This window comes from Panicum hallii, chromosome 7 (genome assembly GCF_002211085.1).
Source record: "Panicum hallii strain FIL2 chromosome 7, PHallii_v3.1, whole genome shotgun sequence".
NCBI lineage: Eukaryota > Viridiplantae > Streptophyta > Magnoliopsida > Poales > Poaceae > Panicum > Panicum hallii.
Window position 1 is genome coordinate 13,142,437 of NC_038048.1, and position 20,836 is coordinate 13,163,272.

The window sequence follows — 20,836 nt, forward strand, 5'->3', positions numbered from 1 at the left end:
CACTAATTACATCTGAACTATCGACGATTTAGGTGAACTAGAAATCGTCGAGATCGTCTACGGAGGACTGAGTGCTGGAAGAGGAGTGATCTGGCTGAGGATTGGGTTCTAGGTCTCCATGCTCGGAATTGAGATCAGAAACTCCTTCGATTTCCTCCGGGTCTTCTTCTGCACCTTCAGGTACTACAGGTACAGCAGGAGGTACTGGCTGTTGCTGAAGTTCGTCGATGTGAGCATGGGCATCATCAACCTCAAGAATAAGGTCATGAATTTGCTCTTGGAGAAACTCAATGATCATGTTGTGTTGAGTGATTATTGCATTACTCTCATTGATCTGATCCTCCCGGTGAAGAATGGTCTCCTCTTGTGCTGTGATGATTTCCTTCTTCTCCGTGACCAAGGCTTGAAGCTCTTCGATCTGAGTAACTTGCCGATCAACATTTCTGTAATGACCTTGAGCTATACCAGTCAACTGACCCATACCACGGCGTAGCAGAATTTGATAGTGGTGCTGGACATTCATGAACCTAATGGTGCCACGGAGTATTTCTTCAGCTAAATCTCCCAACATGTGGCCATAATGGGCTGTCCTGAAGTTCCATTCGGGATCACTGGAATCAATTGCAGGGAATAGGCTGATGGGATGCCCGGCAACTTCCATAGGATGCTGGTTGCAGAAAAGGTGGATGGCCTCCAGAGCTGCAGTCTCGATGGTGTCGAGGAGATGATAACCAACCACATCGACCTTGATGGGCTGCCACTGAGAACAGAAAGGGTGCTGAGGAATAGTCATCTTGACTCTACACTAAGGAACACCTTCCTCCCTATACTCCACTCCATCGTACTGTGGGGGCTCGGTGTAGAAAAATAGCCTAAGTGATTCCCACAAGAGACGGGGAAAACCCTCCCAGTGCAAGGCATTGGTATGGAGATGCCCTGCGTGATCCCAAGAGACGTTCGAAGGAGCTGCCATCTGAAGCAAGAATTCAAATGGTGAGATTTGGAAGAATGTTGAAAACTTAACTAAGGCTATCACAAGAACCCTATTGAAACCAGACTAAGGATAGACAACACTCTATATACCCTTAAAAGAATAACACAATCAATGCACTCACTTTACTTGATAATGGATTATGCATGCACGTGCTATTCGACCTCACAACCAGAACAACTGCCGAATATCTTCGGACTTACATGGTTAGTTTCGGTGGCATCACACATACGTCTCTCACTAATATCTAGTCGATAAGTCCTATCCGTCTTAACCTCTTAATCGTGGTTAGTGTACCTACAGAAGACCACATTTATATAGTATGAACCTTTCATGGCAGCACGACATGAAAGCGTTCCCAAACAGTACTGTTCATTATAGAAACAGCATCTGTACCATTACCGCCGTACAAACAACGTGAACATACATCATCGAACAACGTATTCACGGGGGTACCGCAAAATGCGGGGGTATGAACAGCGATCGTCATACCCTGCGCCGAACCATATACTCCCAATATACTCAACCTAAGTTGATATATAGGCAGCATCTCAAGTAGGCCACTGCTTGAGAAACAGCGTTCGGTTCGCATCACCGACGGGAAGGCCAAGCTCCCTCAGTTGGCTGAGGATCCTTACCTTCTTACCTTACCATCGAAGGTGTCATTACAAAATATAAAGTTGGGTTATGCATAAATTTAAGTTTTAACCGAAAGTAGTGCTGCAAGTTGGAGCTATACTCTTTACATATATATATTAGTAGCCAACTGATTACTCCCATATAAATCCCTAGGGATTTGCGTTCTAAGCACCAACTTAACGAATCCAACGTACTTCATAAATTCATGTGTTAAGCAAGTTTTTATCCTGAAAATATTTTTAAGAGCTGCTGCAGTTGTAAGAGTAAACCTACAGCTCTGATACCAGCTGTGGCAGAACCGCCTGAATTATTCCAGCTCAAGTGCGCTAGTCATCGCTATACAGCCGATACTAACTCAACGCACTTCAAACTAAACAACCCATTGGTCTGTCGGGTCTCCGCCCGATACAACCACGGTTCAACAGGATCGAAGCAGGTTTATCTCGCACGAAGGCGAGTTTACAATCACATAACAGCTCACCAACTTTTAATTTATAGAATATTAAACATTATTACAAACCATTTCAAATTTAAGTGTACTTAAACAAACATTGTTTTGAATGACTAGCTAAAAGCCTTGTCCAAATTCATAGCGGAAGAAAATTAATACGCGATTACACACGTCGCGAAGGTTGACACCAAATTTAGCCCAAACATGGTGTCATTCCGGAGGGTCACTGCCAGCCGGGGACGGATCCCATTCCACGGACCACCTAAATAGTACAGAGGTCAGCCATGCTGGACCATCCGTGGGGTTCTCAAAGGTTATACCTGTAAAATAGACTAGCAAGACTGAGTATACTAATACTCAGCAAGACTTAACCAAGATCAGTATATTTAGCCCGTAACTAGACCATAGAGGTTGGAGAGGTACTGGTTTTCTTTTTGCTGAAAAGCAACCAAGAGTATGATCTACTTTCATGTTTTAGCTTTCCGATTCTAGTTTCATTAACCATTCTAGGTAAGCACCTATACTAGACAAACAAGGTAGGGATTAGCATCCATCAAGATTGTTTCGACAATAGTTACTGTTCTTACTCTATGTGGCAGAAGGAATAAGCAGTCTCAATCTCCGCGAGAAACGGACGATTTTGAATTAAATTTCCAAACCTTGCAAGGCAAACCTAACTCACACGCTTGGAACATCCAAGGATAGTTCAGAAGAAACCGTTAGCCTTTCATTCCGACTCATGGAATAGGGCCACCACAAGCGACTGTAGGACCGTACGCACACCAATTGTGCAGGACATACGTCTGTAGCGCGACTACATGACCGTACTCCTATCCGCTGCGCGGAACGTACTCCCGTACGTTGGTGCGTGAGAAAAACCAAATTATGAGTGGTGGGAGGTATGTCCACTCCTCGGGCCGATTGGTTACTAGGCTTACCGCTTTACCATATTTCACGGCATGTGGCTAGTACTTTCAAACGCTTAGCCACCACTACCACACACTGCGATCTTATCAACTTTTATCAAAACAAACAGGGTAAACTTCCAAGTCATGATATTGCACATGACCCTGTCCATCATCCTTATAGTGATTGCAGAATAATAAGCATTCAACTCCTATATCGCGTGAGTGATAGGAAATCACCCGACTTCTGCCGGTCCTATTAGCAAAGCATCTATCCGATAAGGACTCAGGTACATTATATTGGTTCCTAGTATCCATGCATCTAGGGTTCCATTTCAACTCATAGACTTAATGCAAGATATGATATATAAGTATAAAATTTCATAAATGTAGTAATTTGAAATACTGGGTTATGCATCCGGGGCTTGCCTTCACCGGTGAGGCTGGGGTCAGAGACGTTAATAAACTCTTCCGAACTCGGGTTCGGGGCTTAAGTTAAATCTCCAACGATGTTCCCGGGGCCTTCAGAAATTTCCACTTCGGGTTCCGGGAGGATCTGATAATCTCCGTCGGCGAGAAGCGTCGAGTCTACATGTGATGTAAACTATGCAGTTTAGAAGATGCATAGACTTTTATTCTATTTCACGATAAAGTTGCAATCCAATGAAAACATAGTTCACTCATCAAATATATCATTCACTCTTCTACTGGGCAGTCATTTATCGAGTATAAAGTAACCTAGTTAACTACACTAACAACATGTTTAAATTCATAAAATAACTAGGGCTGGTTTCATTTTAACCCAATAGATATGGTTTATAAACTATAAGCATCTGATCTTCCGCATTCCACCAATGCTTGGTGTTCTTCAACCGTCGGATCCTCTTGTGCTCTTCGTTCTCGTCCTGGGGAGCGTCCACCGTGCGCTCATTGGCGGATACGTCCACGAGTAGTTCGGCATCGTACTCTGGACCCGGCTCGTCGACCTCCTCCGCGTTGCGGAGGGTAGCCATGTAGACTTGGTGATCTGGTGAGGTCTCAGCCGTATGGCTGTACTCGACTAGCTTTGTGCTGCCCTCTTCCTCTTCAGTGATGTGAGAAAGGGGCATGCCTTCCTAGAAAGGCAGTTCCTGCGTGAAGGCCACAAGGCGGGAGTCGTATTCGAGTAGCTCAGAGGGCTCCATGCCCTTCCAGTACACGAATTGGCCTTGCAGTGTAGTGGTTATGGTCAGACCCAGGTGACTACAAAAAAGGATTTGGGGTCATCGTCTGAATCTGAGTAGTTGTCGAAGACAGGCCCCCCCGGCAAGCGGTGGCTCCCTCATCTCCGATTTTGAGCAAACGATCTAAGTCCTCCTCCAAATCAGAGAGGGACTCAAACCGCATAGCCTCCTGGTAGACCGAGGCGGCATTGCATAACCCGAACGAGAATCGGGTATGCCCCTCCTCAGATCGGGTTGAGTCTGATCTGGGAAGTACTAGTGCAGCACGAGTTGAAGTCACATCGAAAACGGACATCTTCTCAATCTCCCCAGCGAGATCGGGGAGCAGCATCTCGTCGAGGTTGTCGACGAACTCGTCAAGATGGCTACATCGGGTTGCTGCAGAGGCCTCCAGCTTGTTGGTGTCGGCTAGGTGGTTGCTGAAGCCACCTGAGCTGTTGGCGATGTAGATCCAGGAGCCAAAGATGAACATTGTGCCCTCATCAAGAACGGCGCTGGTGAAGTCGAAAGATGCCATCGAGTTCTCCGGTGGATACTCGATGAACACCCCTACCTGACGTGCCAGCTATCGGTATTTAACCTCCAAGCCCGCCAGGGATACTGCCGAGGTAGTAGATTGTAGGTGGGGTGTCGCCGAGATCAGGATCTTGAAGGTGCAAGGAACACAAGATTTAGACAGGTTTGAACCGCCGAGAGCGTAATACCCTACGTCCTGTGTGGTGATTTGTATTGCCTTAGGTGTTGATATTTTTCGAGGAGGTCCCTGCCCGCCCTTATATAGTCTGGAGGGATATGGTTACATGGAAATCCTAGCTAGATAGGAGGTTAGAAGTCCTACCCGAGTACTACTCGGGTAGTTTCCTTCTGTTCTGACTAGTCCTACTATGGTACGAGTAGTTACAACTGATGTAGGGCGTGGGCCATATTCCATCCCTTATCCTAGAATATGTACGCCATCTGCGCAGTCCTATGGCCCTAGGTCTAACAGACTCCTTAATATAAGACACTAAAGTCAACATATGCCACAGTTACACATGTAAGTAAAATGATCTATAATGTGGAATGGTCTTTCCGGCTAGAATTGGGGCACATTGACACCTCTATAATAGGCCAGCAACAAAAAATGTATCACATGCAAAGTGTGGTAACAAAGTCTAAAGATACTCCTGATTAACAACCAAGTGCTTACATGCATAATGATGCCTTCTTTAGAGTACCCTCCACTAAGTCCAATGGCAAAGGTTATTAAGAATGTGTAGATGGAACGCCTAGCATAGAAGCTAACCTTCTAGACAAGGAAGCAAAATTGTCTCCTGGTATTTACTATTGATAATGACATGTCTTGACATGACTTCTAATGATCATGAACATTGAATGGTAGGCAGATGTTACCTCGGTAAATGCACTTACAACTATTGTAAAATCGTTTGGAATGGGAGCTTGAGAAACCAGAGCGCACAAACTGTAGTTTTGACTATGTAAAAAAAAGGAGCCATCACCACATATATATATATATATAGGGCTGAGGGCAAAACATGTTAGAACCACAAAAATTGCAAGTATGGAGAACCGATCGAAGGAAGAACAACCGAATTATACTGGATGGGTGAACCCTTCAGCAAACACTCAAAATGGAGGTAACCCACACCACCTGTATTTTTCTCAGTTCATCTGTCTAGGGCCCAGCAAAGATCGTGAGGCCAGAGCAAAGACACTAAAGAGATGTGCAATTGCATCAGCTTTGGGCTCCTCGGAAACCACTCCAGAGGTTGCCGAAGGCATATTACGTGAGGTCTATAATTTTGAGTATCCTTGGAAAGCAGTTCCACTAGGAAATAGAACATATCTTATTGAGTTCCCATCCATAAGCATCTTAGAGAAGGCTGCGATTGGTCAAGTATTATTTGGTTCGAACAATGCACTGGTGGTAAGGAAATGGCAGGAGAATATAGGAGCATATGGAATACTGCAAAGGTTTTGGGTGAGGCTTAGAGGATTGCCTAGAGAATGCTGGGTTTGGGATGATGTAAAGGGTATTATTCTTGACCATTTTTGTATGCTAGAAAAGATTGAGTGTAGTGAAGCTACAAAGGACAGCCGTGATTGTGTGAGGTTGTTGCTGCTGGGTCTGTGTGTTGTCCAATTTTTGGTAGAGTTAGCATCAACACTAAGCTCCACAATGTGTATATTCATGCTGAAATTGGACAAGGTATGAATCTTTCAGAGTTGGAAACAAAGTACGCTAACCCTGAATTCACACCTGGATTGGAAGTACCATCAAAGAACAAATGGAGGGAGTTTCGTGTGAAGAGAGGATACGTTGTGCATAATGACAGTGCAGAGTCCGCTGGTAGAGCATTCCAATCCATGTCCTTCACTGGGCCTTATGTTCCTAACAGCCTAGAGAGTTACTCCAAAAAAATTGGTCCCTCATGCCTCTTTCGGGAGGGATGTGGGAATGACGATGAGGTAAACTCTAAAGGGAGCTTCACTGGTTTGATCCGCAAGAGGAATAATGAAACAAACCAAGGTACTACATGGCATCTTAAACACAATTTCGTAGCTCTGTATTGATGTTTCATCTATTGAGTCATATAAAAAAAGCACAACATTTAGTAATGGTGCATTCAAATTAACAGAGCTCAAAGGAGGGGCTGCACAAGGGAGCACAACGGGAGGAGCCAAAAGATATATTATCCAACAGAATCTATTAATGAATATCAAGTGTGAACAATTATTTTATGATATTTTTAATACATAGTAACTTTGAAATTTATGCATCATAGTTATATTCTTGTTTTATATGCATGTTTGCGTTACTCATTGCTAGGCAATCTCTATGTCATCAAGATATGCATACCTCCCACTTATATATATTTTAGTCATGTTTTACTATAAGTGGTTGGTCTAAAGAGGTCTATGTTATGCGAGGGTAGTAATTGCTTATGTAAGATATTTGGATTGCAGGAGACCACTAGAACTTTTTCCAGATGATTTCTGGACAAGCACTGATGCAGGAGAAACTGGGGCCAAAGAAAATGATACAGATAGCACTGATCTAGTAGAAACTGGTGCCAAGGTGAATGCAAGGGGCAAACGAGAGCTAGGAGCATAGAGTGTGTGGCTAAGTGCATGTACTATCTAAATTTGTCTCTTATGGTAATTAAGAGGGTCACTATCTGTATGGAACCATATTTGGATGAGTTATATGTATCAATTAATGTACGATGTACTCCTTCCATCTACTTTTATAAGGCGCACACGCATATTAAGATTCAAACTTTGCAATCTTTGACCAATAATTTGACTATTAATCTTTTATTTTTATAATGTAAACTTTATATGTTTGGATTCATAGTCAAATATACTTTACCATGCATATAAGTTTATAATTTTAAATAATATAATATATGATAAATGAATGGTCAAAGTATTATTTAGAAGACCATGCCATGTTATATTGTACCTTATAAAAATAGAAGGAGGGAGGATTTGATAAATAGGTATTATTGTGCGAACCTAATGGTAAGGAGAGCTTGTTTATTATATTCCGGTGAATCATACTGTTGTGCTCATATTTTTATATCAAAATGCTAAGGTGAGGGCCTCGTAGACTTTACTCTTAAAGCTGGTAGCTTTCAAGTAATTGATTCCCTAGAATATATACCTAAAATTTGAAGGCAATTTCATAAAGAAATCATATGAAATAATGGCACCAGACATGGTTGCATTACAGAAGAAAGTCTTTTAACATCATTACAACTGGCTAGGAATTTTTAGCCGAAGATAACAAGATATTTATTCAAATTTATTTTGCACGTAATTATATAGCAATAAACCAGTACAACAGATAGAGAATGGCTCTGAAAACTCTTTGACTAGGACTGGCTTTATACATAGGTGACAACAAACCGCCAATCCAACCAATAGCCAGTGGCCCTACTGCAAACGTTCTACTAAAGTAGATCTGTACATAATGCTAGGGCCTAAACATTTAGTTGATAGAGTAGACTTCTAGGTACAAATTATTCATCTCCATAGCACATGACAAGGTAAAACGCCAGCCATGGAACACTTATTTAATGAAAAGAGCAGTTGGAGTAGATGATAGTTGGCAGCATGGATCACAGACGTGCAGATTCACTCTTCACTGCAACGTGAAAGTATTGAAGGTCATTAGATTTCTCTTGTATTAGTTTCCTAACAACATTAAATAAATAACCAAAGTTACCGTGCCTTCTCTTTCTTCGAATAAAGCAACTCCTTGCGAGCAGTTCTTGAACGTTTGCCTAATACATTCCTGCATGGTAAGGATCCAATTAGAATTCTTCTAAACCCTAGACCTTATGCTGAACATGACAAAACTATCTCTGGGGATAAATTTCATACCCTTGTTCCTCACGAGTACCAGGAGAAACTGCCTCCTTCCCCTTAGTTGACGACTTTTTTTCAGGAGTGGGGCTTTGACTGTTAGGAGGTGGAGTGCTTTCATCTCCAGGATCAATGGAATTCGCAGTTAAGCTGGGAGAACGACCATCATCTGGTTCTTTATCAGGAGTGGTACTTGATGGTCCAGTGCTAGCCGTGGCAGCAGGATCCTTCTTAGGAAATATTCTTGAGAGTGACATTAGCACCATCCCTTTGTATCCTTGGAGGCATAAACACCCTCCTAGCTTGAAAACACAGTTGTCCAGTCCTAAAAGTTTGCACACTAATTACTACCTGGAACACATAGCTGCGACCAACAAGAGCACGAAGGGCTCCAGGCAGTAGAATCTGATTAGACGAACTTTCTTCCACGAGTTCAACAGCAGTGCGCCGCACAACCTGCTCAGCTACGCCCCCAAACATAAATATTTTTGTTCGGCCAGTGGCATCCTCAATCACTAAATTTAGCTTGTACCTGTGCATGTAACAGAAAAAAGGTTGAGAAAACAACATTTAATCATGAATGAAAATGCTAGATAGGGCAACACCATTGGATTGAAATAATTTTTACCTGGGAACGACAACCACCGGTTCAGTTTCATTACAGTTGGTACATTCAAAACCTTGGAGAGTTGGCTTCAAGCCCTTTTTGCATATACTGCAACCTTTATACCACCAACCATTTGTGACATCAATTTCCTTTATACTTGCGTGACATGTAAAGCGTACATCCTAATGCAGGGTATGGAAGGAAGGGTAATTATTATGCTGCGAGGCACCATGTTTAGAACTATACAGAAGGAGCAGGAAATACATTACTGTCATAGGGATTTAATGACAAAAGCTCAGAAACAGTCTTTCTATTAGCATTTTCCTCGTCAACACCACCTGCTGCAGCGTCACCATCGCCTGGCAGGAGCAGAACTTCAGAGCCTCTTCCTTGTAGACTGCAAGGAAATTCATGAAGACAACACAAAGATTCAAACAAATCTGTACGTGGAATTTACCCAAACCAAAAGAAAGGGGGCCGACAGGATATCAATATATACCTAGCACGGAAAGCATTAACCTCAGGAATATCAATGTTTATATACCATTTTGTTGCAGGATTACTCTGGCATCTAGGAGCACCTACAAGTTTTAAAACAAAAATACATGAATAGATCAGATCCAAAGGTATGATTCAGACATTGGGAACAATGGATAGCTCATTACAAGTTAATACCCACCTATTACAAGTTAATATCAAATCCGGTAGTCCCAGTATGTGCTCCACCATATACCCAAGATTATGCATACACACATACCATCACAAGCCCATATATCACCGATGATCCACAAAGAGCAAGTTTTAACACCAAATTAAACAACTAGTCATTACAAGAGTATTATAGAGGAAGGTTCCAAATCCGAAATTTAAAGGTTCAATACGAGATACAAGCCTTGGGCTCACAGTTACATTAGAGAGGGGCATAACCATAAAGTTTAATATTCTACATGATATCCCCAAATACGAAACGATTGCGCAGCGGAAAACATAACAAGATAGATCAATGGCGTCTTGCTCAAGGACACCATTAAAACCGCATCGGCCTACTCCTCACCCGCGCCGGAATCGGCGGGGTAGAAATGGCCAAACACCACTTCTGGCTCACCTGCAACTTAGTAAATAAAGCAATATGTGTACAAAGGTACTCGCAAGACTTACGCGATTAAATAATAACCAAGGATTATGCATACAAAGGCTCACAGAAGAGGCTTTAGGGTTAAGTAATATTAGATAAGCATAAACTCCCTAATTCCACCATCTAGCTTCCTAACATTTTAATTTAACTTGCCCAACCGACCTCAAGTTTTAGTTAATTAAATCTACCAGCCACTATGCATCAAAAAGAGGTAACACGTACCCAACAAACAAAACTGATACTTCTACGAAGAATTCATAGGATAAAGAGCTTGCTCATAACCAAGAGCGCAGCAATTCGAATTGATTCAATAACCTTGCAAGGGTGTACTTCTTTACCCACACGACACAAGGACCATGCGACTCACTCAACCGATCACGTTGAGCAAGGGGGTACCCGCATCAACCTTTCCCGACAAGTTTCAACTGTTGAACATCACGCCTAACTTGCGCGGAGAGTTACCTAGGTCCACCGGGGACACCCCTAAGCCTCTCTACAAAGCCCTTTGGCCACGCATCTAGGATCGTGCATCAAAGATTAGAACTAGAGGGTAATCGGTTTATCCACCCCACGAATGGATATGTGGTAGTGTCGGTGTTTTACCGGCTGCCCACCGAGGGGTATACCCCAGGTGGTAAGTTTAGGTGAGGAGACGCCGAGATCAGGAACTTGAAGGTGCAAGGAACACAAGACTTTAGATAGGTTCGGGCCGCAAGGCGCGTAATACCCTACATCCTGTATGGTGGTTTGTATTTCCTTAGCTGTTGATGTTGTGTTTTGAATGGGTCCCTGCCCCCCCCCTATATATCCGGGAGGTCAGGGTTACATGGATCTAGTCAATACTAGCTAATGAATCGTACCCGGATATAACTCGGGTAGTTTTCTTCTATACCGACTAGCTTTATCTCCTACTCAAATGAGTAGAAAATAACATAAATAAGAGATAAGAGGGGTTTTATCTCTTAACCCTGTTTAAACTACGTTATGTACACAGCCCCGTAACCCCGGGTCTGACACGTAGTACAATAAGTGCTCAATTTCCGAGGTCATCCACGGACGGTCCTTAACCAATTCAAGCGGACTATGCCTCCGAGACTCCTTTCTCTAGGCCCTACCTTCCGCTCGAATCATGACATAACTTCCCAACTAAACCCTTCCGAACTTCCAACATTTCAACCGAACAAGCGCGGAAATAGCTAAAAGTGGTGTAGTGGGCAAGGTGACCCTATTCCAATGTTTCTTGCAAACTAATGACCAACTCTAAGCATGGCTAAGCATTTGCTTGATCAATTAGGTGTTAACTACCCATGTCAAGGACATGAAAGTAAAAGCAAGGGAAGTCATAGCATGAAATTAGGATTGACGATGCAATAGATAAACATATAGCATAAACATATATACCCAAGTGAAATAACTAATTCTAAACAAGTTAAGCGGGTCAAGGGATCATGCTTGGCTGCTTGCCTTGGTATTCTTCTTGTTCAACAACAAACTCGGCTCCCAGCTCGGCCTCGACAGTCTCGGCGGGCTTAACGAGTTCGTCCTCCGGTATCTCGGTCACTATAATGCATGAATGAGATGTGTGCATTAGGATGATGCCAATGATATAAAAATGAGATGACATGCTATGACATGGCAATAGAAGAAAAATATCACCCCAAACAAGGCAGCAATACAACAATAGCACAACAAAGCTCGATTACTAACTTTTAATCCTAGGGACCAATAAGCGAAATTTGCTCAACAAGGTACTTAACAAGCATAACTATGATTTAAATTATGCACATAGGGAATCTCAAAAGGAACTCATGAGATTTGAATTTGCAGCAAAATTATCTTTCTGGAATTACTTATGTTATTTACAATTTTCAACTACTAGAATCAAGTTAAATCTTAAAAGATACTCAAAGCATTTTCATAAATCCTTAAAGAATTACCAGAGACAAAAGACATGATAGCAAAGGTAACAGAAGTAGTTTTTCCATTTTATAAATTTTCAAACTAAAGTTATGAAATTAATAAGCTTACAGGGCAGAAAAAAATTAAACACATTAAACCCTACAAAACAGCCTAGGGTTATATAGACAAGTTGCACCATTAGATAGAGCATTTCACAAGGAACCTAACAAGATTTAATTTGGCATTTTTGGAGCATTACACAGCAAGATAAGCATTTAACTTGGTTTAGAAAGAATACAATATAACTAATTGTACAGTGCTTAAACATGTCCAAACTTAACTTTCCTATGTAGATCTATTGCAGAGGAATCAAAGGAGTCTAATTTCACAATTTTTGGAGACCTAGAACATTTTCTATGCATCTTACAAGATCACAGCCTAATTTAATTAAAGGGAAACGGGCTGCAAACGCTAGATCCACCTGGATCTAGCGCTCCTTGGCGCCGACAGGCGGGCCCAGGCTGCCAGCCCCACCACAGGTGGCGTCAAGGCTAGCCGTAGCCTTGACTCGCCACAGGCGCGGCCAGCGCATGCCCGCGACACGGCCCGTGCGCGAACGCGTGCGCGCACGTGGCACGACCCGGGGCGCGAACGCGGCGGAGGCGCGCGCGCACAAGCGGCGAGGTGCGACGGGGAAGCTCACCCACCGCACCGACGGGCGGAGCGAGGCGGCGAGCGGCGGCGTGGCGAGGAGCGGCGGCGGCGAGGGAAGCGCGTGCCGGGAAGCGGTTGCGGGCGGGGAGAGAGACGGCGGAGGGTTGGGACTGGTTGCGGAGGAGGAGGGGGCGGTGTACACGCGCGGGATCGAACGGGGGCTCACCAACGGCGGCGTATTGCAGCGGCCGGCAGGTGGAGGGAAGAGGACGCGGCGGGTGGAGGAGAGCTAGGGTTTGGCTGGGAAGAAGAAGCAACGCGTTCGAACGAGAGAGGAGAGGGGAGAGCGGGCGGGCGCGGGGTGATTCCCGCTCGAGGCCACGCTGGCCAACCAGCGGGCGCCGAAGCAACGCCAGCCACGCGGCCGGCCAACGGGCGGGCGCGGACGCGCGAGGAAGATGGAGGGAGGGGCTAACGCGCGGGCCCGGGCATGTGGGGAGGGCGCGGTGTGAGGCTGACAGGTGGGGCCGGCAGGGAAAAATCACCCGAAAAACAATGCCCAACTTCTAAAGTCCAAAACTGCTACTTCCTAGGCTCCAAAAATCGCCAAAACTTTACTATATCTAGATCACACTACCAAGAACACAATGCAACAACAAATACTGAAAAAAAGCTATTAAAGTTTGGTCACAAATATTCCAACAAGCTTGCAGGTTTTCAAAGTTTCCAAGAATTTTATGGCTCGGGATAATGTTGACAATTCACCATTTGAATTCTAGTATTTGAATAAAATGTTTAGGAGCATATCTACTTAACAAAATTGGAACTTTCTTCACAACCTTCACTCAAACAAGACAAGAAAATTAAGTTCACTAATTCCACAACATGCACATGATGCTTGATTGTGCTTGGATGATGCTCATGATGGTGTGGTTAACTTTTTAATCATGCTTAAGTGTTTTGGGTCGTCACACAAAAGATGTTGCGTGCTCACCCCATAAAGTCACTGATAAAAGCCGGTCACTGGAAATCACAAATACAACTTATTGTGATAACCTATTTGCAAAAATATTTCTAAATAACAATTTAAATAATTAATAGAAGAAACTAAACCTTAAGTCACGCAGTTCTAATTCACGCCTTGCAGATGGGCCATTCAAACTGCTAGAATGCACAACTGGGTGCACGGCTGTAAGTTGCCCAATGATATCTGTTGAAAAGCTATATTGTCAATTATTGTAATATATACTATTCTATGTCTTCACTGATTAAGAATTTAAGTTTCACAACTTATATTTTATAAAATCAGGAGGATGCATACCTATTAAACCTTGTCCATGTCTTGCTCTATGATCTAGATCATCATAGTCCACAAAGTTAAAAATGTAGCGGGGAAGATTGACCGACACCTCAGAACATATTTCTTCAATAATAGTCCACGAAGTGAAGAAGTTGGTATATGTACTGGGTATAGCTTTGAACTTTCTTTCTTGCTTACTGACTTGGAAATTCCTTATATAATAACGATGTCCCTCCACTACAGACTTGGAAAATTTGTTCAGGTCTTTCTATCCAATGGAAGCCGTAATTCCTTGGCCCTGCAGAATAATGACGGAGTAAAGATGACAAGGTCAGCTATGTTGAGAAAAAAAGTAGATGTGTTATGTGACGTACCTCTTCATCAATTAGGACAAGTTCTAAGGAGGAAAAATCTTTCCCCTTTGAAGTCCCAGATACCTGCCACATCCTAGTGATTCTAACCTTGATACGCCAGTTATGCCTGGTTGGGTTGATCTGTGATAACAAGTTGTACTCCATCTGCAGTTTGTATAATCATGGAGGGGGGAAGGAATAAACAAATTCAAGGACACCTTTTAGATGTAATACATCTAAAATTAGCGGAGCATATTGCCAAATTAGATTTTAACCAAAAAATGTTAAAAGCATGCAATGTTCTGATAGACATGAAACATATACAGAGAGATGATTTGTGCGATGCATAGAGTTGAAAATTACCACAGTGACCGCAGAATCTCCTTGTAGACAATGTTCAAGGTGACACTGTAACTTTGATCCGTATCATCATCAATTAAAAACTTAAGCCCATTTCTAGATGTTACGCGTGATATAGCAACATAGAGTTGTCCATGACTAAAAAAATGGGCGTGGCAGGTATAGACCAACATTCTGCAAAGTTTGTCCTTGACTTTTATTTATGGTCATTGCATAACAAAGACGAACCGGAAACTACCGCCTACTAAGCACAAAAGGCCATTTAGTACTTGATACATGTAAGGAAATTCGAGGAAGTAGCACCTTGTCACCAATGTATGATCCAGTTATTATTTGAGCCTCCAAAACTCGATCACCTAATTGTGTTATGATAAGACGAGTACCATTGCAAAGACCAGCACTTTGATTCAAATTGCGCAAAAGCATCACAGGTGCACCAATCTTGAGCACAAGTTTATGATGAGGAATACCTTTGAATTGTAAAGAATTTAGGAATTCAACTGGATAAAGCAAGTCTAAATTACCATATTCCTTTGAGGATTCAACCAAGGTATCTGAGCTAAGATATACCTTTTCATGACCTGGTATTAAAGAAAGGACATGGGTATTAATTTTGTCAATGGTGTCAGTTTTTGGAGTAATGATAGCTCTTTCCCATAAATAGGTTGGATCAGAGTATGATGTCTCTAAGCTTGGGTATGCAAATCTTATTATATCATGAGTGGCTGAATCCAACCTTGGAATTAAGATGTCATGTGTTATCTCTACCAACTCAGAGTCCCCATCATCACTATCTACAGCATCTTTTGCAGTGTCATCTCCAATTCTCAACACCCAGTCATTAAATTCTTTCACCTATTCAGTAGGTAAACCACTACCTGCCATGGCAAGCAGGCGCATGTTTATTGTAAGCCTTACAAGCTTAACATGCTTCCAAATGTAGGAGTTAGTAATGGACGCATCTATCGTGTCTAACCTACTCCCACCCTCAACCACAGGTAATACCCGGCGAAAATCGCCACCAAGTAACACTGTTTTGCCACCAAAAAGCTTGTGAAAACTGGAAGAGCCCACTCCACCAAGAATGTCACACATACTACGGTCTAATGATTCAAAACTATGACGATGAGTCATCGGGGCCTCATTCCATATTATCAAAGAGCACTGCACTATTAAATCAGCAAGGAATGACCCCCTTTTTATTTCGCAAAATGATGACTCATCAAGTTATAGGAATTTTAAATCGAGAATGTGCAGTACGCCCTCCTGGGAGCAACAGCGCAGCAACCCCAGAAGAGGCTACTGCAAGGACAATAAGTTTTTCAGACCATCGGCGTAAAATAATCGCATTCCAAAGAAATGTTTTCCCAGTGCCACCATAGCCATAAACAAAGAAGCATTGGCCAGTCACTACCGGATTCAGGGGCTTTGCCGAGTGTAACACTCGGCAAAGGGTACTCGGCAAAGATTTCGTCGGCAAAGACGTCTTTGCCGAGTGCCTTTTGTCGGGCACTCGGCAAAGGCTTTGCCGAGTGCCAAAAAGCACTCGGCAAAGAGAAGCACTCGGCAAAATGTAAATCGGAAAAAAAATCCAAAAGATGAAATAGGAAAAAAAATTTATTAGGGGAGGCATGCACAGCCAGCTAGTGACCCATCTAATGGGTTGCATATTTTTTCAGCAATTTTCCATAAGTTGTCGATGATAGGATTCGAACTTATGACCTCCTGCACACAAACAACTCCCTCTACCACTGCACATTGAACCACGTCTATCAACATTATGTTTTTATTCTCCACATATTATAATTAACCGAGTGTAAATTGTTTGTTTGAGATAGTAACTAAATTCAAATGAAAAAGTTGTTAACTACAAAGTGGCATAACTTTTCGAGATCTACAACTTTTATTTTGGTAGTTTCTTCATCCGAGATCGTTTACAAAATTTGAATTTCAAATTTGAAAACTTCAAACGTATTTTAATATGACACAATGACTTCAAATCAAAAAGTTATCAACTACAAACTTTCATAACTTTTTGAGATCTACAACTTTAATTTTGATGGTTTTTCCATTCAAGATCATTTGCAAAATTCGATTTTTAAATTTTCTATATTCAGATGTAGTTTTTGTTGACAAGATGACTTCAAATTAAAATGTTGCCAACTGTAAAATCTTATAACTTCTCAAGATCTATAAAGTTTATTTTGGTTGTTTTGTCATTTCTTCATCTGACATGATAATTCTAATATTGTTCATAAATCTTATATCTCTCTCTTATAGTTTCATAAACTACGACAGAGATATATATGTTTTGTGAACAAATTTATATTTATTTAATCAAATGAAGAAATGTCCAAAACAAGAATTGTGCATCTTTACGAGTTATACAACTTTGTAGTTGAAAATATTTTTATTTGAATTAATTTACTACTTCAAAATATGATTTGAAAATTATCTTTGCCGAGTGCCTGAAAAAGGCACTCGGCAAAGAAGCTCTTTGCCGAGTGTCTGAAAAAGGCACTCGGCAAAGACGTCTTTGCCGAGTGTTGTTTTCGGCACTCGGCAAAGATGCTCTTTGCCGAGTGTCCGAAAAAAACACTCGGCAAAATACTTAACACTCGGCAAAGATCTTTTTTCCGGTAGTGGGTCCTTTCATAAACTGATTGTAGGACAACATCATATATTTGTTTCTGCTCCAAATTTAACTGGCTCACAAGGCTATCATGCAGAATCATTCTTCACCTTGGTAAACCATAGTCAGCCATTGACGCACCATTCTTACTGAATAAATTATCAAGCTCTACCAGGACATTGTTTATAGATGCTGTTCAGGGACCATAAAATGGCATTTGTATCATTCTCTGAACTTTATGATGTATATCATCAGTGAAATATGTATAGAACTCAGTAAATAGAGAAGCTGCATCACAAACAGAGAAAAAAGAATTATGGTAACAAGGAGTTGGCGCATCTGAGCAGCTGATCCCCAGAAAGATGCTTCCCTAAGAGCCTCACGCCACTCGTTGTCATCTCCAAGAAGGCCAAGTGCCTGACTTGCATCTTTAAATGTCGGGTGCAAAATACCACCAATAGTTCGAAGGTCCTCATAAGATGTAGCACCCTTGGCAACATTTAGGAGCATACGGAGGTAATAAACCTCACCACAGCTAGGATTTATATAGATTGCCCTCCCAATTTTTTTAATCCTTTTCGGGGATGTCAAGCTCTATTCTTATTGTTCCAAACCCATCTCGTTGGAAATTCTATATATGTCAAATCTCGGGCAGATGGGAACATCGTATTAGCAGTGAACCACTCGCTCAGTCAATGTTGTTTGTGTGGAACGAGGGTCATCTACAATATCAACTAACGGCCGCTTAGCTGGGTACACAAGGTTGTTCATCAAAGGCAGGTGTACAGCTAACCTCTCCACTGCTGGTGTCCTATAGTGTATAAAACTCAAATATGCGCCAGATAGCCTCATGTGAAGATAAATAACGACAATGTACTCACGAACCTCATCAACTTCATCAGTCTTTCTTTGAACACCTACTGGTTCGGTACTGACATCACTACCACTAGGGTCCTAATGTGAATCGTTCCTAGGCATGTTAGTGTCAAAGCTCTCGATCACAGCTCTACCACGATCTGGCCCCTTAGTGATGTACTTAAACAAATACTTGATTAGATGGGTTTGGTTGCACCATTCCACATTTATATGAGCCGTAAATCTCTTCAACAAAAATAAGTTATACGGAATAACCCATCTGCTGTCAAGTTTAACCCCATACCACTCGACAGAATGACCGGACTCGGAACGCCTATACTGCACAAAGCCATCCTCGCCAACGACTGTGTTTTGTTGGTATGCTTTAGGGAATAATTTTGAGCACTTATTATTCTGCATACATGGACATTTTTTGTTAAGCTCCCCACAAGGACCATGCACCATGAATTCATCTACAAGACTATAACCCAAAGGATCTGAAACTCTATCAGGTATCTCTGCACTAATTATGGAGTCAATAAATGAAGGGGGTGGGTCTTTGGTATTACCTTCAAGCCAAACCAAAATATGAATATGGGGCGAACCGCGCTTTTGGAACTCAACGGTGTAGAGTAATGAAATAGAAAAAAAACAATAATAAGGACGTAAAGCATCAGTAAACATTATATTTGTGGAATGAAAAAACTCGGTAATAGTTGTATATAAGTTAATTCTAATGTGCAGCATTTAGGTGTTGCTAGTACTATGCATTAGTTTCTAAGTTTTCTACTTATAGTAATATATGCGTGGAGAGGCAGGGTAATAAGGGCACATGGCATGCACCTAGGAGATGGTATAGCAAAAAGATGTGCTACTGTTTCCTTGCAGCATGCATGCAACATCGGGCAGAAGGGATAGCAGGTTTGGCAGCATGCATTTACACTGATGGACCTACTTCTGGCATGCATACTGCTAGCTTTTATCAAGGATGCCCTCCACGCCAAAGAATAGCAGCAATTCTGGCAACGCATAGTGACCTACTCACTGCATGCACGCTGCTAGCTAGCCTCATGGATTTATGCATCCTCAGGGTGGGTAACTATTTCCTGCATGCATGCTGCTAGCTTCCAACTTGACCAAGCAAAGTACAGTTGCAAACCACCAAAAAATGCTAGTAGGTTGGTTTGTACTTAAGATCTGTAAATTAAGAAAAAACATTATTATTGAGTAGTGGACGGGATCAAAATGCGGTAATCATATATACCTGCTTTTGCCTTCCCAAAATAAGTACCCTTCTTCTGCACGGAAACAAGCTCTTCAACCTTCAATTTGAAAACGCGACTAACTATGTCAGGTCTAGCGCTAGGTTTCTGTCCTGGAATAAAATCAAGAGCATCAGCTATTTCCTGCCATTTTGGATTACAAGTGAAAGTGATGAACAGGTCTGGAGGTCCATAGAACCTACAAATCGCCATTGCATCCTGATAGTTCTGTACCATATATCTTTTACTCCTAGTAAAGCTCGTGGGCAATATAACTTTCTTACCAACATTGTTTCCATCAAAATCACCCTTGTGCAGTGCATCATGTATACCTTGGTAAATCACAGACCTTAGGTTCTTATTGTTTTTAATGATAAACCTAACCCTATTTTCCTCCACGGATGCAAACGTGTCAACTATGTACTGCTGGAATAATCAATCACCACATATCAATGTAGTTTCCTCGCATCTACGTTGTTGTAACCAGAAAGCATAATATTCCAGCATGGTAACCTCAGCTCTAGCTCTAACCGGCAAGATTCCCGACTGGCTATATTTGATCCCTAGTTTGAAGCCTTCTTCACCATAGGGAAAAAGAATTGGGTATTGCAAAGCCATATAATTGGAATGAAGGTTGCTAATTCTTCTAAGCCCACCACCTCTATCCTGAATTATTATATCAGGGCTCTTCTTTTCCTCTGAAAAATCACCAACTATCAAAGCAGCTGTCTCGGACCCTGTTGGTGCACTGTACTGAGGTGCAGCCTTGGACCTATCATGCAATAACAGCCTAAGGTGCAAGGGCTGGCAATTGCTCTGAGCCAACATGTCCCTAGCCACCCTAAATGAGTTTACCAGTTCGTTTGTTTCATCAAACATCCTCACTAAACCCTCAACAACTACACTATCAACCTCATTTCCACTATCACAATCCCTATCTCTATCAAAAATTGATATTCGATTTTCAACCTCATTTTCAGTATTAACAATATAAAGTTGTGCATAAACCGGGGGCTTACCCTCTTCTGATAGCAAAGATCCAATTCGATGATGAACCTGGCCATTAATTTTAAATACATATGGTCCGGGGCCCTTGTTTATACTCATGTCAATTTTAACTCCCACTGATGTAAAAACAAACATGGAATTGTATGAACGTATGGATTTAAGAAAGTACCTAGATAAAATATCACCATTTG

The 20,836-nt window shown here is 42.0% G+C and overlaps 1 pseudogene; it reads right to left on the reverse strand.

Moving 5' to 3' along the window:
• Positions 1 to 8,349: 8,349 nt before the first annotated feature.
• Positions 8,350 to 14,693, reverse strand: LOC112900494 (annotated as a pseudogene).
• Between the last annotated feature and the right edge of the window lie 6,143 nt (positions 14,694 to 20,836).